The sequence below is a fragment of the Elephas maximus genome, chromosome 22 (assembly GCF_024166365.1).
Source record: "Elephas maximus indicus isolate mEleMax1 chromosome 22, mEleMax1 primary haplotype, whole genome shotgun sequence".
NCBI lineage: Eukaryota > Metazoa > Chordata > Mammalia > Proboscidea > Elephantidae > Elephas > Elephas maximus.
In genome coordinates, this window is record NC_064840.1 from 23516360 (window position 1) to 23543008 (window position 26649).

General features: G+C 48.1%; 1 protein-coding gene and 1 long non-coding RNA gene across 5 annotated transcripts in view; both read right to left on the reverse strand.

Moving 5' to 3' along the window:
- BCR (BCR activator of RhoGEF and GTPase) overlaps window positions 1–26649 on the reverse strand; it is a 147160-nt gene that overhangs the window by 118504 nt on the left and 2007 nt on the right. The gene's annotated exons all lie outside the window — the stretch shown is intronic.
- Window positions 13646–25846, reverse strand: LOC126065404 (uncharacterized). Its single transcript, XR_007514851.1, has 2 exons — window positions 14883–25846; window positions 13646–14723 (listed from the first exon to the last, which is right to left on the reverse strand). It is a non-coding gene; the product is annotated as an uncharacterized LOC126065404 (long non-coding RNA).

Genomic DNA, 26649 nt, shown 5'->3' on the forward strand with positions numbered 1-26649 from the left:
TTCTAAACACCAGTTACAGCCATGCGACCCATTGCAGAAACAAGCACTGTAATTGTTATGAATATTTCTGTTTTGTATGTGTGCATCAAATATTTTTGTTTTCTTCACTTACAAAATATAAGATATAAACAGGGATAGTACATTTTTGGTTGTATGTTGTTCATTGTATCATGTTATGCACAGGTATGACTTTCTAACTGTCTTTATTCAGAGATTATGTATGGTTGAAGGAGATGTGTACACATGCCAAGTTGACAAGGGGTAGACTGTGATGGTTAAGATTGTGTGTCAACTTGTCTGGGCTATGATTCTCAGTGTTTATATGTGATAACTCCCATGATGGGATCTGCTATGAGCAGCCAATCAGTTGAAAGGGAGTTTCCTTGGGTGTGTGGCCTGCATCCGAATATAAGCAGACATTCTGGCTTTTTGCTTGCTCTGGATCCTGCAGCTGGCTCATGTTCGTCTGACCTCCGGTTCTTGGGACTTGAACTAGCAGCTTACCTGTTGAATTTGGGATTTGTCGGCCTTCACAGCCTGTGAGCGTGAGCCCTGATCTCTGACCTGTCAATCTTGGTTTCTCCAGCCCCTGAAGCTACGTCAATCAGGAGAGCCCTCTATCCTGATCCACAGACTTGGGACGTTCCAGCCTCTACAACTGCATGACCCATTTCCTTGATATAAATCTCTCTCTATATATTTATACACTTTACTGGTTTTGCTTCTCTAGAGAATCCAGCCCAAGACATCTGGAAACAAAGAAGGATCTGTAGTTAGAAAATATTGCCTTGGTGACAGAAACAATGCTGGAGATCACATGACAGAATTTTGCAAGACCAATGACCTATTCATTGGAAATACCTCTTTTCAACAACATAAATGGTGACCATGTAAATGAGCCTCGCCAGATGGAATACACAGGAATTAAATCGACTATATCTGTGGAAAGAGAAGATGGAGAAGCTCAATATCATCAGTCAGAATAAGGCCATGGGCTAACAGTGGAACAGATCATCAATTGTTCATACACAAGTTCAAGTTGAAGCTGAAAAAAATTAAAACAAGTCCACAAGAGCTAAAGTACAACCTTGAGTATATCCCACCTAAATTTAGAGACCATCTCAAGAACAGATCTCATGCACTGAACACAAACGACTGAAGACCAGACCAGTTGTGAAATGACACAAAGGACATCACACACAAAGAAGGTAAAAGGTTATTAAAAAGCCAGGAAAGAAAGAAAAGACCAAAACGGATGCCTAAAGAGACTCTGAAACTTAGAGAGTAGCTAAAGCAAGCAGAAGAAATGAGGAAGTAAAAGAGCTGAACAGGAGATTTCAAAGCGCATCTCGGGAAGACAAAGTATTATAACAGAATGTGCAAAGACCTGGAGTTAGAAAACCAAAAGGGAAGAACACACTTGATACTTCTCAAAGTGAAAGAACTGAAGAAAAAATTCAAGTCTTGAGTTGCAATGTTGAAGGATTCTGTGGGCAAAATATCAAACAATGCAGGAAGCATCAAAAGAAGATAGGAGGAACATAGTCACTGTACCAAAAAGAACTGGTTGATATTCAACCATTTCAGGTGGTAGCATATGATCAAGAACAATGGTATTGGAGGAAGAAGTCCAAGCTGCACTGAAGGCATTAGTGAAAAACAAGGCCCCTGGAATTGACAGAATACCAACTGAGATGTTCCAACAAATGGATGCTATGCTGGAAGTGGTTACTCGTCTATGCCAAAAAATGTGGAAGACAGTTACTTGGCCAATTGACTGGAAGAGATCCATATTTGTGCACATTTCAAAAGAAGTGATCCATCAAAATGAGGATATTATCAAACAATATCATTTATATGACATGTAAGTAAAATTCTGCAGAAGATAAACGGCTGCAGCAGTAGATCGACAGGGAACTGCCAGAAATTCAGGCTGGTTTCAGAAGAGGACGTGAAACGAGGGATACCACTGCTGGTCTCAGATGGATCTTGGCTGAAGGCAAAGAACACCAGAAAGATGTTTACCTGTGTTTCACTGACTATGCAAAGGCATCCGACTATGTGGATCATAACAAATTATGGATAACACTGCAAAGAATGGGAGGTTCAGGACACTTAATTGCGTTCATGAGGAACCTGTACACAGAAAAAGAGGCAATCGTTTGAACAGAACAAAGGTATACTGCATGGTTTAAAACCAGGAAACGTGTGTGTCAGAGTTGTTTCCGTTTACTTATTCAATCTGTATGCCCAGCAAATAATCTGATAAGGGGGACTATATGAAGAAGAACGAGGCATCAGGTTCAGAGGAAGACTCGTTAACAGCCTGCAATGTGCAGATGACACAACTTTGCTTGCTGAAAGTGAAGAGGACTTGAAGCACGTACTGATGAAGATTTAAAGACCACAGCCTTCAGTATGGATTACAACTAACATAAAGAAAACTAAAATCCTCACAACTGGACCAATAAGCAACATCATGATAAATGGAAAAAGGATTGAATTTGTCAAGGATTTCATTTCACTTGGATCCATAATCAATACCCATGGAAGCAGCAGTCAAGAAAGGCAAATGTGCTGCAAAGGACCTCTTCCAAGTGTTAAAACGCAAAGATGTGACTTTGAGGACTAAGGTGTGCCTGACCCCAAGCCATAGTATCTTCAATCACCTCATATGCATGGGAAACCTAGACTAACAAATAAGGAAAATTGAAGAAGAATTGATGCCTTTGAACTACGGTGTTGAGGACGAACACTGAATATACCATGGCCTACCTGAAGAACAAACAAATATGACTTGAAGAAGTGTAGCCAGAATACTCCTTAGAAGGGAGGATGGCAAGATTTCATCTCATGTTCTTTGGACGTGTTATAAGGAGGGACCAACCCCTGGAGAAAGACATCATGATTGGTAAAGGGAAAAAGAGGAAGACCCTCACTGAGATGGACTGACACAGGTGCTGCGACAATGGGCTCAAGTATAGCAAGGATTGACTGTGAGTATAGCAAAGGACCCTGCAGTTTCCTTCTGTAGTGTGTGGGGTCACTATGAGTCAGAACTGACTTGAAGGCACCTAACAACAACTGTGGATCTGGAGGTCAGATACAGCTTAGCTACTTCTGTGCTTAGGATCTCACAGGCCCCAATCAAGCTCTCAACCAATGTTTCCATATTTTTTAAAAGCACAGGTACTTTACAGGATATATAATTTTTAACGCTCAATCCAAAATTTGGTTTCCTACATGGACAAACGTTTCTGCAGTTGGAAAACTATTAAAAGAGGGAAGGAGGTTGGTTGAAAAACAACTATTGGTGGTGGGGAGGGGGAGTAAATAAATGTACAAATCCAAGGGTAAAGAGGGACCATTCACTCCTTCTCCCAGTCCTAGTGGATGTGAAGCCCCAGGCGAGGAGGCAGACAGGGCCGTCCCCCAACCGTGCACCCCCCTCAGGCTCAGACACAGGCCCAGTTGCCAGAGGACCAGGCACCCAGGAAGCAGGGCTTCTCCTCTATGCACTTGCAGCCTGAAGGGCTGGGTGTGTAGCTCCAAGGTGCTCTGGAATGCTCAACATCTTCATAAAGTTATACACATTAAAGCGCTGGTGGTTTTGCACGGAGACGCAAGACACCACATTGTCTGAACAGGTGCTTGCCACTGAAGCCAATGAACCAAAGGAGCCAAGAGAAAGAAGAGTGGTACAGGTAGGAGCCTCGACAGAGCCAGGATGCACAGCTGCGGGGAGCCCCCATAGGAAGTGCCTACATGCCTCCGCAGCTGTACACACAGGGTAGGGTGCTGAGCAGAGCCTGTGGTAGCCAAGGCAGGATTGCACACCCCACACCAGAGTGCCCTGCCTCATCGCTGGATACTCCCTCACCCTGCCACCACGCTCTAATCACCCCACGCCTCACAGACCTCTGCTGCAGCCATACTGTGGCCCCCTCTGTGCCTTTGTCCCCCTGCCTGGAAGATCTCCCCCACCGTAGCCTAGCTGTCACATGGTTTTGGGCTCCTTGGGGCCAAGGATGATGTCACAGCCTAAGCACTGTGCCTGGACTTCAGCAGGTGCAACATCAACTTGGGGCGGAGGGATGGAGGGACAGGCAGATGGATGGACAGAGAGACAAGTGGATGGATGGATGAACAGGTAGATGGATGGACATATGAACAGACAGACGGACAGGCAGACTGATGGCTGGAAGGACAAATGGACAGACAGGTGGATGGATGGGTGGATTAGTGAGTGAATGGATGGATGGGTGGGTGGACAGATGGGTGGATGGGTGGACCGATGGATGGGTATATGAGTGGGTGAATGACAGACAGATGAATGGATGGGTGGATGGTAGACACAACTGCTTTCTCAGGTACATCTGCTGCTAGGCAACTGTGGAGCACGAGTTTACTTACATAAATTTGTGGCTTTAGGAAGATTCAGGATTTCAACGCCCTGTTCTCCCAATGCGAAGGTTTTTTTAATAGCTTTGACTGACAAATGACTATTTTGTCTGCTTTTTATTAAGGGAAATTTCAAATACACAAGTAAAAAGACAGTATCATGACTGCCCTGCACCCATCTCCCTTGGGGAGAGAGAAGTGAGCTGGAGACCAGGTAACCATCTCCTATGCCATCTCTATCACCTCTGGTGACTTCCCTGGGGAAAGTGCCCTCGTGGGCATAGGAAGACTGACCCTACCTGCCTCACAGGTTCCTTTGGAAAAGTCTCCGAACACGGATGTGAGACACCCACGCATGGCTTTACCATCTTATTTCATAATTCGTGAGGCATTAGGAGGATGCTCTGTAGGACAAGTCGGCTGACTCCAGCCCACAGACCAAATCCCACCCACTGCCGTGTGACCCAGGAGCTCAGAACTGTTCTTATAGTTTAAATGGTTATGTAAGTACCTATAAAATATTCTTGATTTTGCCTCTTGGGTTATATAACCAGAAACCAAACTAGTTGCTGGCAAATCGACTCCGACTCATGATGACCCTGGTATATTAGAGTAGAACTGCACTCCACAGGGTTTTCAGTGGCTGATTTTTCAGAAGTAGATCGCCAGGCTTTTCTTCCAAGGTGCCTTGGGGTGGAGTTGAATCTCCAACATTGAGGTTCGTAGCCAAGCACTTAACTGTTTGAGCCACTGAGGGACTCCTTTGGGTTATATACATACCCAACATATCTTTGATTTTGCTCCTTGGCCGCCAGACCCATATTATTTACTACCTGGCCCTTTAAGAAAAGGCCCACTGACCCCACCACACAGGCCTAAAACTCCACCCGTGGTTCAAATCCAGGCACTGGGTTCAGATCCCAGGAGTTGTGTGGGATCCTGTAACTAAGCACCAACCTGAGCCCACATGCCAGGCTCCAGCACAAGGAGAACGCCCTCACCTGCATGACCCCCAGCAGGGCACTAGGTGACTCTGGAGCCCGGGAGTCAGGATGCGGAGCATGGCAGACCATCTGAACAAGCCGTCTTAGGGGATGTACAGACTTTCTGCACAGACATTTAGAACTCAGCTCCTGTCTCTGCCTTGGCCTTGGGTCCCACACTGGCCAGCCCACGCCCAGGCTCAAGCACCAGATCGTCCCCCCTCCGGCTAGCACTGAAAATGCTCCTCCAGAGAGGGCAACTGGGAGTAGAATGGAGCATCCCCGGCAGGAAACAAGCTTGGTGGGGCCTACACGAGGCACAAGGCTGCTAGGGACCAGTGGTTTGGGGCAAGGGAGGGATGGCCCTGGTGTGTCTGGTGCAGCAAATGTTCCCACAGTGACAGGGCAGCCACACACATGGCCCTGCCCATCTCAGGCTCAGCATGGCATTACTAATGGTGGGGCCAGGCTTCAACCAGCACAACACCAGTTGGCACCACCTGCTAGACGCTGTTATTTCTGCCCCACCTACATGGGCATTGGGCCTCATGCCGCTCACCTCTGATCTCAGTCTGCTATCCACAGGTGACACCTGCCTGGCCGCTGAGCATCTGTGCCAACCCTGAGGCTAACCTGCAGGCTGACCAGCGGGCTCCGGCTCTGACAAAGCAGCCAGCTAAGAAGGGTCCCTCCTCCCGTTAAACCTCCACACAGGGCGAGAACCCATCCGCCCCTCTACCTGGACTCTGCAGACAGCTAGACACAACCAGGGCCTTGCAGAAAGAATGCTTCAGGACACCTGCCAACAGGTCTTCCAAGTAGTATGCTGGGAGCTCACAGCCACGTGACTTCATCTTATTTGGAACCACAAAACTCCAAGGGTCATCCAGATACTACTGTTCAGCATCATCGTCTTACAGGAGAGTTCAGAGGCCTGCAGCATTTAAGTGATGCACCCAGTGTCAGGAAGGTCACCAACAGCGCAGTGAAGACAATGCAGGGAGTGGGAGGAGGGTGGCCCCAGCTCCATGACCAGTGAGCTGACCGCTATGACTCTTAGTGGCAGCGAGGACGGACACAGACAACAAAATGCAGCTGCAGGGTGGGATGGGGCAGTGTTCAGAAACATAATTCCTTTCCTCCTCCAAGCCCATCACACAATGCCGCCTTCTCCACAGGCAGCCTTGCTGTGGCTGCCCCTCCCCAGCCCACATCCCGGCCAAAGTCCATCAATGGGCAACCCTAAACCAGCTGCCGGAGAGTCAATTCCAGCTCACAGTGACCCCATGAGTGTCAAAGTTGAGCTGTGCTCCACAGGGTTTTCAGTGGCTAGTTTTTCAGAAGTAGGCTACCAGCCCTTTCTTCTAATGGACTTTCCTCTGGGTTTAGTCAAACTCACAACCTTCTGGTTAGCAGCAGAGCATGTTAACTGTTTGCACCACCCAAAGGCTCTATGTACAACTATCTTAGCCATCCAGTGTTGCTATAACAGAAATACCATAAGTGGATAGCTTCAACAAAGAGAAATTAATTCTCTCGCAGGCTAAAAGTCCAAATCCAGGGCATCCGCTCCAGGGGAAGGCTTTCTCTGTTGACTCTGGAGGAAGGTCCTTGTCATCAATCTTCCCCTGGACTAGGAGCTTCTCCATGCAGGAACCCCGGGTCCAAAGGACGTGCTCTGCTCCTGGCGCTGCTTTCTTGGTGGTATGAGGTTCTCAACTCTCTGCTTGCTTCCCCTTCGTGTCATGTCTTGTGAGATAAAAGGTGGTACAGGCCACGCCCCAGGGAAACTCCCTTTACATTGATTGGATCAGGGACGTGACCTGAACAAGGGTGTTACATCCCACCCTAATCCTCTTTAACCACAGGCAGAGACAATGATTTATAGCACATACGAAAATCACAAAATGGAGGACAACCACACAATACTAGGAATCACGGCCTAACCAAGTTGACACATATTTTGGGGGGACACAATTCAAACCATGACAACAACCGTAAAAAAACCAGCTGCCATCGAGTTGACTATGACTCATGGCAACCCCATGTGTGTCAGAGAACTTTGCTCCATAGGGTTTTCAAGGGCTGATCTTTTGGAAGTAGATTGCCAAGGCTTTTTTCCAAGGTGCCTCCAGTAGACTCGAACAGCCAACCTTCCAGTTAACAGCTGAGCACATTCACCGTCTGCACCACCCAGGGACACCATGTACAACCATGAAAATTCTTCCCCCACGAGAAGGGGTTTGTCACAACAAATCCCAAATCCCGCCGCATCCTGCTGTCCTGGCCTAGCACCCTGCCACGCCAGTGTCTCCTCCTCCTGTAAAATCCCCTTTATACTATGGCATTCTACCTCCTAGGGGCTTCAATTCAAGCCCAGCAAGGGCTCCACGAGCCAGAAATAACTGGACAAGGTTATCTAGCAGACTTTATCCACTTCTGGGAAGGAAAGGAGAAGCCAGGATGCTTTGCAGATTCTATTGAAAATGGCCCTGAGCGTCAACAAAATAGCAAGTTTCAGGATAAACACAAGGACAGTGAGTTCTTTCCCTACCAAGGACCACTGCGCTGACAAAGAGCTGAGTGTCATGTAGCCAATGGCCTCAGGAAACACCCTGAATTAGAGATTGGACCAGCACAGTCCTGTTCAGGGTTCCTCCTAAACCAGGGCCCACAGGGCCAGATGTTTCCAAGGGTCATTGAGGCATCAGGATTGATGGTGGCACCTAGCCTCAGGCAGACCCCTGGACCTGAAGCCAGCCCCCTCTTCAGATCCTTCTTCTCTGGACAAAAACTCCAGATCACAATTTTAGATTTGTGAGGCAAGGCCTCACCTGGCATGGCTTTTTCATCATCTGATGGAACCGCTTCAGTAAAATTCTGCAAAAACAATAAGGGCAAGAAAGAAGTCAGAGAACAGACTAAGTCTTAAAACCAGGGGTAAGCTGGAAAAAACATTTCTGAAAAGTAATTTGGCAGGAGTCACTAAGGGTTTTAAAAACATCAATATCTTCTGACCCGGTTAACTTACTGATAGACAGCTACCCTCAGGGACATCACTGGAAACGTGCAAAGAGAAATCTGTACAAAAAGATGTTCACTGTCATGGATTGAACTGTATCCCCCCAAAATATCTGTCAACTTGGCTAAATCATGATTCCCTTGTATGATTTTATGATTGTGTACCATTTTATCTTCTGATGTGATTTCCCTATGTGTTGTAAAGCCTATCACTGTAATGTAATAAGATGGATTAGTGGTAGTTTATATTCATGAGGTCTACAAGACTTAAGCCAATCTCTTTTGGGATATAAAAGAAGCAAGCAGAAAGACATAGGATGTCTCAGACCACCAAGAAAGCAGCCCTGAGAGCAAAGCACATCCTTTGCCTCTGAGGTTCCGGCACTGAGTTGTTCCCAAACCAAGGAAGACTGATGACAAGGACCTTCCACAAGAGCTGACAGAGAAAGAAAGCATTTCCCTGGAGCCAGCACCCTGAATTCGGACTTCTAGCCTACTGGATTGTGAGAGAATAAGCTTCTCTTTGAAAAAAGCCATCCACTTGTGGTATTTCTGTTACAGCAACACTAGATGACGAAGACATTCATCAAAGCATTACTTAAAATACCCAGCTAAAGGGTGAAGAATTGATGCATCTGAACTATGGTGTCGGTGAAGAATACCGCATATACCACGGAATGCCAGAAGAACAAACAAATCTGTCTCGGAAGAAGTACAGCCAGAATACTCCTTAGAAGTGAGGAAGGCAAGATTTCATCTCACTTACTTTGGGCATGTTTTCAAGGGGGACCAACCTCTGGAGAATGACATTATGCTTGGTAAACTAGAGAGTCAGTGAAAAAGAAGACGACCCTCAACAAGATGGATTGACACAGTGGCTGCAACAATAGGCTCAAATATAACAATGATTGTAAGAATGGTACAGGACCAGGCAATGTTTTATTCTGCCATGCACAGGTCGCTGTGAGTTGGAACTGATCTGATGGCACAGATCAACAACCAACGCCCATGGAGGCAGCAGTCAAGAAATCAAACGACATACTGCATTGGTAAATCTGCTGCAAAACACCTCTTTAAAGTTTTAAAAAGCAAAAATGTCACTTTGATAAGTAAGGTATGTCTGACTCAAGCCATGATCTTCTCAATCACCTCATATGCATGCGAAAGCTGGACAATGAAAAACGAAGACAGAAGAACAGAAGCATTCAAATTGTGGTATTGGTGAATAATACTGACTATACCATGGACCACGAGAAGAACTCGTTGCTTACTTAAGGATGTGTCATCAGGAAAGACCAATCCCTAGAAAAAGACATCATGTTTGGGAAAGTGGAGGGTCAGCAAAAACAAGGGAAACCATTCATGAAATGGGATGACATGGTGGCTGCAACAATGGGCTCAAACATACCAATGATCATAGAGATGGCGCAAAATCGGACAATGTTTCATTCTGATATATATATAAGGTCACCACGAATCTGAGCGGACTCAAGGGCAACGAACAACAACAATACATGCAGTAAGCACTCTAAATGTCCAAAACAATTCACTAAAATTAGGTAAGTTAAAATATAACTCTATATAAAGTAATAATGTGGCCCTTAAAAATGTTTACAAAATATTAATAACAAGAGAAAACATTCATATTAGTTAACAAAACAAGGCTCCTAACTATACAGCAAATTCTCAGCTGCAGAAAATAAGAAAACAGTTACATTTATGATTATAATATCTACCACCCATCTGTCAGTCTGTCATATTGTGCTGGCTTGCATGTTGATGGAAGCTCTGCCACTTGTATTTCAAAAACCAGGAGGGTCACCCATGGTGAACAGGCTTCAGCAGAGCTTCCAGACTAAGATTAGGAAGGAAGGTCTGGCGATCAATGAAAACTCTATGGATCACAACAGAATGTTGTCCAATATAGTGCTGGAAGATGAGCCCCCTAGGTTGGAAGGCACTCAAAATTCAGAGAAGCTTTAAAAATAGATACCAATGATCACGCAAATGTATACATATGCATACATTTACGTACATATACACATACGTTTCATTTTGTTGTATATGGGGACACCGTCAGTTGGAGCCAAATCAACGGCTACTACCACAAAACATGATTATATATAAAGTTGGGGGAAAAAAGTCTTTAATGTTGAGCAAAGATTTATCTCCCCCAAGTTTCTAGTCATTAATAACAGACCAGTTGTCCAGATATCTCCCCTCTTCTACACGTCAGCCCTTCAAACCTTACGGCTCGTGCTTATTGATTTCCATGGGTGGTGGTTCTCAACCCTGGCTAAGGAGTAAAACCACCTACGGAGCCTTCTAGAAAACACAGACTCGCTGGGAGGAAATAAGCATGCGGCCGTGCCATGAATGCTATGGAAGGGTAGTCTCCAGAAGCTGGGAGTGGTCGCAGCCTGCAGCCAGGAACATGGGGCCCTCAGTCCTGCAGCTGCTAGGTCCTCAATTCTGCCAACGACCTGAGCAAGCCTAGAAGAGGACCCAAGCCCCAGGTGGAAACATAGCCCCAGCAAAACTCAGCCCATGGCCACAACCCGGTCTGCCACGCCAGAGCCAAGTGTGGGGCTGCGTGGGTATCAAGCCCACGGTAACACTTGCAATTCAGGGCTGCTCTGGCGACCAGCCCTACCTCAGCAACAGCACCCTTTGGTGTCCACATCATTCACAGCCATGCCCCATTATGCCTGGCTTTCAAACCTAGTAAACACAGAGTGGTCCTCCTGCCTCCCTAAGTGCTCCTGGAGCAGAGATTAGCTCAGACTCCAGGGAGCTTTGTGCTTCAGGGGCAGGAAGACACAAGGGAGAAAGAAAGGAGAGGAAGAAGTGTTCACTCTTAGATCTCCTCTCAGGGACCAGTGGTAGTAGAATCTTCATCTTCCACGCAGGAGACCTGGGTTCCACTCCTGGCCAATCACCTCATATGCAGCCACCACCTGTCTGTCAGGGGAGGCTTGTGTGATGCTATGATGCTGAACAGACTTCAGCGGAGCTTCCAGACTAAGAGGGACAAGGAAGAGCGTCCTGGCAATCTACTTTCAAAAATCAACCCCTGAAAACCCAATGGATCAGGATGGTCCCATCCACCTAGCACAGGGATGGCACAGGACTGGACAGTGTTTCATGCCATTGTGCATGGGTCTCCATGGGTCAGGGGCCGACTTGACAACAGCTAACAACAGCAACATGTCCCATCTCAAATTTATGCCTGCACTTGGATGAGATGGTTCAGTGCCCCTATAACTGGCCAGGGCACCCTGGTTCTCACAGTCATCTCCCAGCCTTCTGCACCCCTACATGAAATTGGGGAGCAGGCCCCTTGCTGACTCTTGGGAGCCCAGCGACTCCGTCCTACACAGTAAGTACAAAGGGGTCCCCTGTTCATGAGTAGGGAGAACAAAGTGCTGCTTCCCAGGAGACCATGGGCCAGTTTCACCCAGGAACCCCCACAGCTGCCAGGCGCTGGCCTCACCTGGGAGCCTCTACTGCCACCTTGCCAGGATTTCTGGATCCTGAGGCTGCAGACTCCTCAGGATAAAGAAGCTGGCACAGGGGCAGGGGCCAGGGAGCAGGAAGCAAGACAGGTTCCTGAACCAATGCTGCACCACTACCCCATGCTCCTCCCAGAGCCCAGGGCCTGAGCCAAGGCTGCCCCACGCTCCTCCCAGAGCCCAAGGCCTGGACCAAGGCTGCCCCACGCTCTTCCCAGAGCCCAGGGCCAGGACCAAGGTCGCCCCATGATCCTCCCAGAGCCCAGGGCCTGGGCCAAGGCTGCCCCATGCTCCTCCCAGAGCCCAGGGCCTGGACCAAGGTTGCCTTGCGCTTCTCCCAGAGCCCAGCTCTTGAGCCAAGGCTGCCCGGCGCTCCTCCCAGAGCCTGGGCCCAGGACCAAGGCTGCCCCATGTTCCTCCCAGAGCTGAGGGCCTGGACCAAGGCTGCCCCACGCTCCTGCTAGAGCCCAGGGCCTGGACCAAGGCCCTGCTGCCCCATGTTCCTCCCAGAGCCCAGGGCTCCTCCACAGACAAACACACCATCTGCCAACTGAGGACAAGATGAGAACAAGGACCACATTACTTCAATAAGCACAACCCGGACTGTTAAGGGCCAAATTCTCACAGCCTAGCTAAGGTTGAGCCTGAGCATCGCCCTACCTCTGTGGCACTGAACGCCCTCCTGGAGAACAGACCAGTGATTTACTCTCAACTCTGCCTCCTATAAAACACTGAAATTGGAACTCCCGTCCATTGTTGGTGGGAACATCAAATGGTGCAGCTGCTGAGGAAAGCAGTTGGGCAGTTCTTCAAAAAGTTAAACATATAACTACCACATGATCCAGCGATCCTAATCCTGGGTATGTATCCAGAAGTGAAGACAGGGACCCAAACAGACTGATATAGACCGACGTTCACTGTACCACTGTTCATAGTAGTCAAAGGTAAAAACAACCCAAGTGTCCACTCACAGATGAATGGATAATAAAAACGTGATACATACATATAATGGAATATTGTTGTTGTTAGGTGCCATGGAGTTGATTTTCAACTCACAGTGACCCCATGTGACAAAAGAACACCCCATAGGGTTTCCTAGGCTGTAATCTTTACGGAAGCAGGTCTTTCTCCTGCAGAGCCTCTGGGTGGGTTCAAACCCCCAACCTTTCGGTTAGCAGCCCAGTGGTTAACGGTTGCACCACCAGGGCTCCTTAATGGAATATTACTCAGCCGTAATGGGGAATGGAAGTCCTGATGCACGCCACAACATGGACGAACCTTGAAAACATTATACTGAGTGAGAGAAGTCAGTCCCAAAAGAGCAAATATCCCATGGTCTCACTGACATGAAATATCCAGAATAGGTAAATGCATAGAGACCCAGGCAGGTTAGTGGTTACCAGGGGAAAAGGGAAGAGAGAAGAGGAGTTATTGCTAAATGGGCACTGAGTTTCTACTGGATGATGGGAAATGCATGGAAACGTTCAATGGTGATGGCTGTACATGGTGAGTGCAACTAATGTCACTGAATTGTACATTTAAAAATGTTTAAAATGGCAAAGGTTTTGTTACATGTATTTTACTACAATTTAAAAAAAAAAATTGAAAAAGAGGGAGCAAGAAGGGACGGGTGAGTAGGCACCGCCACATCCTGACCTCGAAAGAGGTGGAAGTGTGTTTGGTGGTGTCCTTGTCCCCCCAGTTCTGTGGAGGAGTCAGGATTACACCAAAAAAAAAAAAAAAAAAAAAAAAACCACCCCAAACCCACTGTCATTCAGTTAACTCCAACTCATACAGACCCCATGTGTTACAGAGTAGAATGGCACCACAGGGTTTTCTTGGTTGTAAGCTTTATGGAAGCAGATGGCCAGGTCTTCCTTCCACAGCACTGCTGGGTGGATTCAAACCACCAACTTTTCAGTTAGTAGCTGAAAGAAAACTGTGCTACTCAGGGACCTTTGAGGATGATACTTTTTTTCAATGAAGACAACACCTTACAGTTAGTTTCAGGTGATGCCAACGTGGACAATTTTTTTCTCTATGTGAGGAGTGAAAGCATTCTGAAGCCAACATCTGTGTACTCGCTCTGCCTTTCACTCTCAGGTCTAAGATGTGATGGCTGTGCTCACCCCTGGTGTGAGCCCACTGCACGGAGCAGGCTACCTAACTACACTACTCACAGAAATAGTCACAGGACCTGAGAAGGACCACCGAGGCTGACACGGCGCCAAGGGCCCATCCCGTGGGCATCAGGGTGGGCCACAGAATGAAGACCATCGCACCTACCCGGCTCCAGACGAGCCCAAAGCCCTGGGAACAATCTCACACAGCTTCCAGGTGCTCCACCTGAAACCTCAGGGCACTCAGCTACGGGGTCCCTGATGCTCCTTCACGGCGACCCCATAGGGAGGCATTTGGCCAAGGACAGCACATGATGCCAAGTGGTGTCAGCCCTTTACCTTTCACCTGTATCCTTGGTCAGCTCAGGGCTGCTGCCTGACCACTGCCCAGGCCACAAAGGAAAAGGCCAGGGGAGACCACAGCCCTCGGGTCTCTGGATGGAAGGCCGGGCAGGTGTGAGGAGGTGCCACAGGGCTGGAGGCTATGCAACAAGCTCAGCCACACGGGCCCACTGCCCTGGCCCCTGGCAAACCCAAAGAGGTCCTAGGCACTTACCCCGAAGCCAGGATGAGAGGAGGCTCTACCAGTCCCACCAGAACCTCCTCACAATCCCCAAAGACAGGTCTGAGCAGGACTCCCTGGGAGCCAGCAGAGAGAGCACTGGGTAATTAGGGAGGGACAGCCACTTGCTTATAAACATACTCGCCACAGCATGATTAACAAAACAGAATAAAGTGCTGTACGCAACGTTCACGGCAACACTATTCACAGCAGCCAAAAGGTGAACACAACCTAAGTGTTCATCGGCAGATGAATGAATCAACAAAACATGGTTCACACGCACAATGGAGTACTACTCAGTCGTAAAGAGAAGTTAAGTCCTGATGCATGCCACAACATGGACAAACCTTGAAAACTTAAGCTCAGCAAAACAAGTCACACACAAAAGGAAAAATACTGTATGATCCCACTTACATGAACTAGGCAAATGTACAGGGACCAAGGTTTGTTAATGGTTCCCAGGGGTGAGAAGGAAGGAAAGAAGGGGAGTCATTGCTTGGGAAGCCCTGAATTTCCGTTAATGGTGGTGGAATAATTTGGAAAGGGATAGTGGTGATGGTTGCCCAACACGATGAACGTAACCAATGTCACTGAATTGTACATGTAAAAATAGCCGAATTGGTAAATATTGTGTTATATATATATATATTTTTACCACACAAACACACACAAAAAGGAATGACTCACACTAACCTTGAAATCATTTTGCTCAGCGAAAGATGCCAGGCACAAAAGGCCACATAACATAAATCCCATTTACGTGAAATAGCCAGAGGACACAAATCTAGAGACAGAGAATAGATTAGTGGTTGCCAACAGCTGGGGAGGAGGCTGGGAAATAGATAGGAGGTGACGGCTAAAGCGTATGGGGTTTCCTTTGGGAAGTGATGAGAACATTCTAACGTTAACTCTGGTGATGGCTGCACCTTTATCTGTGAATATACTAAATGCCATCAAACAGTACATTTTAAACGGGTGAGCAGTATGGTATGTGAATTATACCTCAGTAAAGCTGTGAGGAAACCCTTGTGGCACAGTGGTTAAGTGCTACGGCTGCTAACCAAAGGGCTGGCAGTTCAAATCCACCAGGCGCTCCTTGGAAACTCTACGGGGCAGTTCTACTCTGTCCTATAAGGGTCGCTGTGAGTGAGAATCGACCTGACAGGCACTGGGTTTGCTTTTTTTTTTTTTTTTGAAAGCTGTTTAACAACAACAACACTCTCACACACATTAACTCCTTGTTTAGGTGACAAGAAGGACAGGGGAGGAACCAGGGAAGTCAAACCAGACACTCGGCTTCATCCCAAGCCTAATAAACAGAACGTCTCCCTCAAGGTCTCCCAGCAGAAGACGTTTTCAGCAGCTCTGGAAAACAGAGAGGGAAAAGAGAGAGAGGACCCAAATCTGCTGCCGTCTAGTTGTCATGGTCCCTCAGGAAGGGAGTCAGGAGTAGCTGGGGACAGTGATGGCAGTGGTTACTGTGGACTGGTAGCCCCTAACAGATGTTCAGTCACCCCAAAGTGCCCACAAAGCTCCATGGGAATGTCTCACGACTTTTTTTTTTTGTTATAAAAATATATATAACACGATGTTTGCTGATGTAACATTTTGCACTCATACAATTTAGTGACATAAATTACATTAATCACATAGGCACCCTCGCACAACTCTTCCCGCACTCCAGCTTGAAGTCCCACGCTATACCCCGTGGCTGCCTGCACCTCAAGGCACCCTGTCAGGGCCAGGCCCCACCAACCCACCTCTTCCCACGCTGCATAAAGGGCAATGGCCTCCAGTTCTGAAAGCCTCTGGAATGTGCAGCCAAGGACCTGGATGGGCCGGCCCAGGCACTGGCTGACTTTCAAAGCTTCCCCACCGCCCCCCCTTCTTAGGAAAATAAGAAAGTCTGTGGTTTATACTTCCTCTTTTTAGGCCACACAATTACTAAAAACGAGAGCAAAGTGGTTTAAGCCTTTCCTGTGCAAACTTGTGGTAGGGAGAGACTACGAGAAAAATCAACAAGTTTCTCTCTTCCCCCAGTTCCTGGCTGCGAGGCCCCCCAAAAGCCACAAGTCCACCCAATCAAAAAATAGGCAAAGGGCTTGAATAGAAATTTCTCCAAAGATATGCAAGTGGGCAATAAGCACATGAAAAGATGTTCGGCTTCATTAGCCATTAGGGAAATGCAAATCAAAACCACAGTAAGTTACCACTTCACCCCGGATGGCTACGATTAAAATAAAAAAAAAAAGTTATCAACATATGGGGAGCTCAGGACAGAAGCTGCTCCCGTGCAGGCACAAACGGTCTGTGGACTTTGAATACCTCTCCCCGCTGCGTGGACCTGTGTGGGCCTATTTCAGGAGAATAGGCCCTTGTTGGCAGACAACAACTGTCTCAGCTGTGTGGTGGAGAGGTGTGTTTTTGAAGTATGACATTGCTTTGCCTATTAAACAGGGTCCTCACCTACCCACATCAGGGGCCTAAGGACTGGTGGCTCCACCCAGGTCACCAAGCCACCTGCGACAGGGGCCCAAGGATAACTGGTACCTCCCAGTCCTTACAGCCAAAAACATTGGGTGCCCACAGTCCATCTGCAGAATCCACCCACCTGTACGATCTAAGGAAGAAGGACGTGCTTTCCTCAGAGACATCTGGGGGACAATTCTCAGCCCCCTGTCTTATTCAGAGCGTGAAACCCTGCTGCAACCAGATACCGGTACCTACACCAATCACCCCTGCCCCTCTAAGACTATAGGACGGAGCCTGTACTATATACTTGATGATCAGCTATCTGGACACCTGGGCTGAATTCATACAAGAAAAGTGAATAGACTCCTAGACTGATGTACTTGAAAAAGTTATCAACATAAAAATACCATATGGCCCAATCCTAGGTATACACCTACAAAACCTGAGAGTGAGGACTCAAACAGAGGCCTGTACACCAATAATCACAGCAGCACTACGCACAAAAGCCAAAAGGTGGAAACAACCCCAGTGTCCATCAACGGATGAATGGATAAACCACATGTGGTATATCTATACAGTGGGGTATTACTCAGCCACAAAAAGAAATGAAGTCCTGATAACATGCTACAACATGGATGAACCCTGAAAACACCATGCTGAGTGAAATAAGTCAGTCACAGAAAGACAAATATTGGATGACTCCACTTACATGAAATGTCCAGAATAGGCAAATGCGCTGAGACAGGAAGCAGATTGGGGGTTACATGGGGGGAACGGGGAATTATTGCTCAGTGGGCACAGGGCTTCTGTGTGGGGTGATGAAAAAGTTTTGGAAACAAACAGTGGTAATAGTTGCAGAACATGGTGAATGGGATTAATGTCACTGGGTCATACACTTGAAAATGGTTGAAACGGTAATTTTATGTTATATATGTTTTACCACAATTAAAAAAAAAAAGCCACAAGTTCAGGGATACTGCAAGGAACATCCCATTCCACCCCACCCTCAAGTCTCCAGAGAAGGACAAAGGCCATCCCACCCCATAGGGGTTAGTATGGTCCAGCAGGGGAGGAGCCTGCACAGGGCCGGTGGACTACAGTACGTGGCCCAAGGATTCTGGACGCGCATGTCTCCAACCCAGTTCCAGATGAAGTCACTGGCTTTCATGTAGGGGTCATACAGAAAAACACAACTTGTATCTGTTACGTTTAAGAACCACACCAGGCACAGGGCGGCATACCATGAGAGGCTGGAGAGAACCACTGGGCTGAAGGCCACAGTGGTCCAGTGGTCCCCAGGTTCCCCCTCAAGCTCGTACACCCACTGACTTGTCTACTTTTTTAAAAGTTCTTATTAAGTGGTGTTTAGTTAATTGCAGTGAGACGCACAAGGAGTGGCCCCCAACACCAGATGGAATGGCCCCTGAGGCTGACCATGCTGCCACTCCGTTATGTGTTTAGACCTAAGTGGGCCTCTGCCCACCCGCTCCCACTGATCCAGCAAGGAAGTGGGTTGTCATCACCAGGTAACAGAGTAGAAGGGAGAACTAAGGCCCCTAGGCAAGGCCACGCCACTGGCAAGCACCAAGGCTTGGGGCGAGTGGCTCTTCTTTCTTCATTGTCTGTGCTCTGTCCACAGACTGTGTCAACACATCCCACCTGATAAACAAATGAAAAGAAACTGAAGTCGTCAACAACTTCATTCTACTTGGATCAACAATCAACATCCATAGAAGCAGCAGTCAAGAAGTCAAACAACCGTACTGCACCGAGCAGATCTGCTGTAAAAGACTTCTCTGAGGTATTAAAAAGCAAAGATGTCACTTTGATGACTAAGGCGTGTTTGACCCAAGCCATGGTCTTTTCAACTGCCTCATAAGCATGCAAAAGCTGGACAATGAATAAGGAAGACAGAAAAACTGATACATAAGAATTGTGGTGCCGGTGAAGAATACTGAATATACCACGGACCACCAGAAGAATGAACAAGTCAGGCTTAGAAGAAAACCAACCAGAATGCTCCTTAGAAGTGAGGATGGTGAGACTTCATCCTGCTTACTTTAGACACATAATCAGGAAAGACCAATCACTAGAAAAGTACATCATGGTGGGTAGAGGGTCAGCAAAATAAGGGTAACCCTCAATGAGATGGACTGACACAATGGCTTCAACAATGGGGTCAATCACACCAATGACTGCAAAGATGGTGCAGGACTGGGCAACGTCTCCTTCTGTTTCACATAAGTTCACCATGAACCAGAGCCAACTGTACGGCAACTAACAATATGTCAAATATGCTGCTTTCACCAAGGTCCTGTTATGTGAGGAAGTCTCTTTCTGCTGCCCTGGCAGACCAATTTACACCAGCAATCTGAAAGCGGGAGTACGGCAGGCCCTCCCAGTGAAATGAGGCTTCAAAGCTCTTCTCAAGCCAACAGTGGCACCTGAGTGGAGGAATCCTCAGCTGTGCTGGCCCTGCTCTGTCTGAACGGCTCCTGCTGTAACTGGTGCAGCCAGTCTTTTCCTCTTCTTCCGGGGTCCCCTTTACCCTCGGCACCTGGCTAGCCTGGAGACGGCCCATTCCCAGCGCTCCCTGGTCCCCCACCCTACTCTCCAGGCCACACATCTGACCATCCTTGCAGGCTCCCGGGCATCTCTCTGCCTTGTCCCTCCGCTCACACCTGAACCACCTACCCCTCGGCTATTGGGTGGACAGGCAGTCACCTTCCAACGGATCTCTTCTCTCGGGCCCCTCACACATCATCTGCTGGAGGGTCCTTAGCAAAATGCCTAAAGAGCTAAGGCATCTCTCTCTCCAGGGCTTATGCAATGAAGTGAGAGAACCAATGTCCCTAAGTGGTGCCAGATGCCTGCAAGGAGCTGCCCGTAGGCTGGTGACCAAATGATTTTCCATGGTAACTGTCTCCCCACCAGACTGAAAACGATCTGCTACTAGGGACTGTCTGGTGATACTCAGCATGTGCTGGGCATAGCAGCTGCCCAAAACGTGCTTGGTGAATGACCAACCTAGGCCACTTCTCAGCCTGTGGAGAGAGGCCGGCGCCAGCCCCTTCGTCGACTGCCTGACCATGGTGGTTATTTTAGGCCTGTGTGTCTTCTCACACCCCTTCTGTTGAAGACATATAATTATGGTAATAATCTTTCTCCAGCCACTTCACAAGGAGGTTTTGAGGACAAATGAGACAGCCTACATCAAAGCTGGAAGTCATCTTCACTACACATAGGGCGGCACCATCTTCCACCCCAGGCCTCGGATAAGCGCGTCTAGAATTGCCGGTCACGACCCCCTTAGGCATCGGCTACAAACCCTGTCCACAGTCATTCTCTAAGGTCACAGTAGCAAGGGCCAGAATCCAAAATGGCCCGTTAGCAGGCTCCAGTCTGAGGATTCGGGAAGCTCCCTGAGTATAAGTGAGGGAGGCCCAAATCTCAGCATGAAGGAAGGATATTAAGCAGCCTGATAATCTCCGAAGCTAACACGTTTCATTGCTGGGGCACCTGCATCATTGTTTTTGTTCTTGTCTGCGGTTGAGTCAGGCCCAACTCATCACAGTGGAACAAAATGCTGCCCGGTCCTGGTCACTGTGGATCCCCATGGTCACTGTGGGTCACACGGTTGTGATCCATGGGGTTTTCATTGGCTGATTTGGGGGGGCAGATCACTAGAACTTTCTTCCCAGTCTGTCTCAGTCTGAAAGCGCCACTGAAACCTGTTCAGCATCACAGCAATTTGCAAACCTCCACTGACAGACGGGTGGTGGCTGCGCATGAGATGCACTGGCTGGGAATTGAGCCTGGGTCTCCCGCATGGAAGGTGAGAATTCTACCACTGAGCCACCACTGTCTTCAGAGAATCCACTATCTTATTAGATGGGATTAAATGGGGCTGGGCCAGGACAAGGAAGGGTCTGAACAAATAAAAATCTCAGAGATAGGATCTTGTTCCATCTTTGACCTTCAAACAACTGCCTAGCTCAAGATGCAGACGGACCCACACAAGCTGAGTTGTGATCTTATCATATCGAACACTGCTAAGGACCTGGAGGACACCGAGGCGGCAGACTCTGTCCTTGTCTGAGGCTCTCCCCTTGTCTGAGGCTCTCCCCACCCTGAAGGAAGTCAGACAGACATAGGATTAATGGGAAGTAGCTGCGAACATACAGTTAAAGAAAGCTACACAGCTAGAGCAAGACGTTTTGACAGCTGGAGGAAGAACGGTTTTGTTTTTGTTTGTTAGTTTTTAAAAAATGAGGCCCTTGGAGATAAGCCTTTTCACAAATCCACGCATGAAGGTAAGAACAATTTTCATGAAGATGGTACCTGGCACACAGCAAAAATCAAAACCAACTCACATAGGCCCCACGTACGTCAGAGCAGAGCTGGGCGCCACTGGGTTTTCTTGGCTGCAATCTGTATGGAAGAAGATCTCTAGGCCTTTCTTCCACAGAGCCGCTGGATGGGTTTGAACTGCCAACCTTTCGGTTAGCAGCAGAGAGCAAACTGCTTGGACCACCATAGTAAATGCTCAATATATACTCTTGAGGGATTGAATGAGGAGAGGTGGCCGCCTTGGTAAAAGAAAAGCAGCTATAAACTAGGATAAAGAATAGGATGAAAAGCTGTGTTAACAATAACTTTAAGAAAAAAAATTAAAGAACTGAAAATGGAAAGGACTTCACATCTGATCCCGACTTTGTAGGTAAGTAGAGAGACGTGGCGGCACGTAAAGCAGTAGAATGCACTGCTTGGTGACATCTCGGGTCCGCCCCATGCTCCTTCACTCAAATCCTCCCTACACCCACCTGGGCCAGTCCAGCACAGGCACCCCGCCCCCTTTCAGCCACAGTGGCCTTTCCTTGGTGCCCAGTGAGACTTATGGGATTACACCAAAAGAGCAGACATGAACGCCAAGTAGACAGCACCATCCCCAGCCGGTATTTTCCAGAGGAGAACAAGCCCACTAGGGATCAGAGACGGAATTCAGGCTGACAGCACCACTCCTGGCAATTTCAAAACCCTACTTGAGATATCAACAGACGAATCACTCAACAAAACGTAGTCTATGTGTACAATGGAATCCTACACAGCCATAAAGAGAAATCGAAGTCCTGATGCGTGCCATAACGTGGATGAGCCTGCAGAACGTCATGCTGAGTGAAATAAGTAAGACACAAAAGGACAAATACTGTATGATCTCACTTACATGAAATAGCAAATATATAGAAACCAAAGATCATTAGTGGTTATCGGGGGTGGGAGGGACAGGGAGTTTTTGCTTAGGAGCATTGAGTTTATGTTAATGGTGGGAGAATGATTTTGAAAAGGACAATGATGACTACAATCAATGTCACTGAATTATACATGCAGAAATTGGTCACTTGGTATATGTTTTGTTGTATATACTTTCACCATGATAAAAATAATTAAAAAACAAAAAACCCTACTTGAGCCACAGCAGTTGTATTCCAGCCAGGCTCAACAACCCTCATGGGCTCACAGTTAATTTAACCCATCATTAGCCTGAGCCTCGATCCTAAATGTAGACTCGGACCCAAACTGAGACGGCTCCACCACCCGTCTGTCAGTATGTCTTAGTGTGGTGGCTTTACATGTTGCTATGATTCTGGAAGCTACGTCACTGGTTTTTCAAATAGCAGCAGGGTCACCCATGGTGAACAGGTTTCAGCAGGGCTTCCAGACTAAGAAAGACTAGGAAGAAAGACCTGGCAATCTACTTTAAAAAACCGACCGATGAAAACCCTACGGATCACAACAGAATGCTGTCTGATATAGTACTAAAAGGCAAGCCCCTTAGGTTGGAAGGTACCCAAAATACACAATGGCCACAACAATGAACTCAAACATACCAATGCTCGTGAAGATGGTACAGGACCAGGCAAAGTTTTGTTCTGTTATAAATGGGGTCACCATGAGACAGAGCCAACTCAACAGCAATCAACAACAACATGGATGAACTCTGAAAACGCTGAGCAAAATAAGTCAGTCGCAAAATGACAAATGTATGACCCTACTTACAATCTAAATAGGCAAATCTATAGAGACCAAAGTTTCTTAGCGATTAATAGAGGTAGGTGGGAGGGGGAAGGCAGAGTCTTAGCTTAGAGGGCACTGAATTTCTGTTAATGGTGGAAGAACAATTTGGAAACGGACAGCAGTGATAGACAACATGATGGACAAAACCAAAGTCATTGAACTGTACATGTAAAAACTGGTCAACTAGCAAATGTTTTCTTTTATATATATACGTATATATGAACAAATATGTATTTGCTATAATAAAACAACTAAAAAAAAAAAATTCCTCAGATCTAAAGGAGCAAAAGACCTTGGTTTTCTGCCTTCTCTCTCATGGAAGGGCTCACAGTGTCCTCCGAAAGGAAAGTTAAGATGTACAGTCTGAACCTGAAGGAGTCAGGTGCTGTAAGCTGATAAGGCCTTTCCCAGTCAGCACACTCCCCCAGCTGCCCAGCCCAACCCCACCAGCTATGCAAAGAAAGGATCTTCTGGTATGTGCTATGTGGAAGGCTCAGAGCCAGGGTCCACTGGAGACCCAGAAATGAGCCAGTGATCCCTGCCTTAGAAACGTACGCAGTCTGGAGTCATGGAGGGCGGCTACAGGAGCTCTGAGACTTTGCTTCCACCGTCCCTGGCTGGTGCAAACAGTGAACACACTCTGCTACTAATCAAAAGATTGGAGGGTTTAGTCCATCCAGAGGAGCCTTGGAAGAAAGGTCTGTCAATCTACTTGCAAAAATGCAGCCACTGAAAGCCCTGTGGAGCCCAGTTCTACTCTGACACACATGGGAGCGCCATAAGTCAGAGATGACTTGACGGCAACTGGTCTTTTTTGGCTCCTTGGAGCTCTCCCACACCTTCTGCCATTGGACTCCTGCTGACGGGTCGAGGCCCCACTCCAGTGCCGCCGCTTTCGGAAGGTTCTCTGAGCACACAAACGACGTGTGTGGCCCTCTCGTCCACTGATTTCTAAACACCCAGGCAGCAAAGACCATGTCCTTTCCTGTGTGATCCCACCATCCAAAGGGAAAGGGCTGACACACAGCGAGAGTACCGCTGTCTGTTATGACCCCCCCAGGTGGGCCCCGGGTGTGTGGAGTTGGAAGGACTCCTGGACTAACTTAGGCCGCAGTGTGGGGTGGGGGAACAAGCCCATAGGGCCCCTGTATTCCAGAAAGAATGGCATCTGCTTTCATGCAGGAACCCCCAACCCGAACTCGCCCACTTCCTAGCTGTATCCTCCCCACAGGGATGGGAGGAGGGATGAGAGCCAGGGGAGCTCTGCATGAAGCCCTTTCAGATCATTGAGTTCCCTCCCTTAAACACCAAAAAAAAAAAACAGTTGGCATGGAGTAGACCCTAACACATGGTGACCCTGTGTGCGTGTCAGAGTAGAAGTGAACTCCACAGGGTTTGCAATGGCTGATTTTCGGAAGGAGATCACCAGGCCTTTTTCTAAGGCACTTCCGGGTGAACTCGAACCTCCAACCTTTTGATTAGCAGCAGAACATGTTAACATTTGCACCATCAGGGAACACTCGCTTAAACACCAGAGGCCCTCAACTCAGATACACAGGCTTGCTCAACCAAACAGGCTTGGAAGTTATCAGATCCAGGCTACCATGTCTGCTGTGGAGAATTGGGGTGGTTTCCCCTCCCCACAAGGGTGGTTTTCCTCATTGTCCCTCTTCAGAGAGCAGCCTTGGCCAGCAGGCTCCAAGGCCATCTAAATAACATCAGTAAACAACTAGGCAGAAACAGATGCCCAGGCCAGTTCAGGGTCCCTGCTTCCCTGCTAGCCACACATGGCCCAACTGTCAGAGGCGACTGCGGGCTGCAGAGATGAATGGCTCCAAGGGCTAAAACTGTCGAGGATTTAAAAAACCTAACAGCAGAGAGAACATGGGACCGCGAGGACATTCAGAGAAGGAGCCACAAAGTCCTAAAAGTGGGGTCCGAGTTATAAGATTAACACAGGAGCCATTTATGGAGAATACACTTTGTGCCCCACGCTGGGCAGATAGATGTGGTCGGGAGCACGGCCCCATCTACCGAAGCTAATAAAGACAGGCCAGAATGTTCCCCAAGAATGCACAGATAGAAGGCTGGGCACGGGAAGCACCTGCAGGGACACCCACTGAAACCCATTCTACCTGACCAGGACCCCACATTCCGAAAAATCAGAATTCCCCACCAGCAACAGAACATCATTTCAGATCGCAGGTCTCCGTGACAACCTTTCATCTTCTTTATTAGTAACACTCTCCCTCACCACGGGGCTCAGGGCCAGTTCAAGCTGGCTCGCTCAGCCAACAGCTGGCAGGACAGAGCCAGTGCCCAGGAACCACGGGGCAATCCTCCAGACCCCAAAGAAGCTGATGCACCTGCAAAGTAGCCTCTAAATTCTACAGCCCCCCACAATGGAATTAGGGCACTCAACTGGGCCAGGCCAGAGGTCCAGTACACATACAACAGCCAAACCCAACTGCCAATGGAAGCTCAGCAGCTAGAAGTCCCTAAAACAAACAAGACGACGAAGCGCTGATCACAGAAAGGCCAGCTTCACAGAGCCAAAAATAGCCTTGTCGGTTTCAAGAGAATTCTGGCAACCCAAGCACATACAACTCCATCAGCAGAAAAAGAAAAATCAATGGAGCAGAGAACTGGAGCAACCCAGGAGTGACCAAGACTCCTGTGAGTGCCAACAGGCTCAAACACCCCCTGCCCACTGGATCCCAGTCCCACCCACCCTTTCTGTACCCCAATGCCACTCTGGGCCTGGGTCTCAAAACCTGGTCCCACCCACCAAACGCCTAATGGGGATATTTTCACCCTGCAGAAGAAGTTATGTGGACAGCCCCAGATGGTAAGACCATCAACTAGGAGCCCCAATTAAGCTCCAGGGGGGGCTGGGAAGACTGAGTGGTGGAGGCACATTAAAGGCTTAGCCAGTGGAGCCAGAGTTAAGAGCACGTGTCTGTGGTGAGTAATGACAGGGAAGGACGAGGAGCAGGCACAGCCCTGGATAAAAATCTCCACCCCTTCCCCGTGGATGTTGGTAGCCCACTGAGTCAGGTCTGCCTATCGCTTCACTTCCTTTTAATTCATATTTCACCTGCTCTGACATGTACCTGCTCAGGATTCCTAGCCAGCGGATCTTGGGTTACCTAAACATGTCATATAATACCTCCAGTTCAGAATTTGGGAGGGGGGTGGTGGGTGTAGGGGACTACCCTAGACAAATATCAACGCCCAAGGAGACAGACCAGGCCCCACACCATCCTTGAAGCCTCGAGAGATCAGACACAAGCAGATAACCAACCAGGGCACCCAAGTGAGGACTAACAGGCGATGCTCTAGCAAGAAGTGCCCTGCTCTACAACCCATGAACCGCACCCTCCACCCACCCCCACTCCAGAAACTAAGTGTCTGCACTCAGCAGGGGGTGAGGAGATGGAGTACGTTCAGGTGTATGAATCCTTCTCGTCCACAGCCTACACTAACCTAGCCAGTGGCCATGG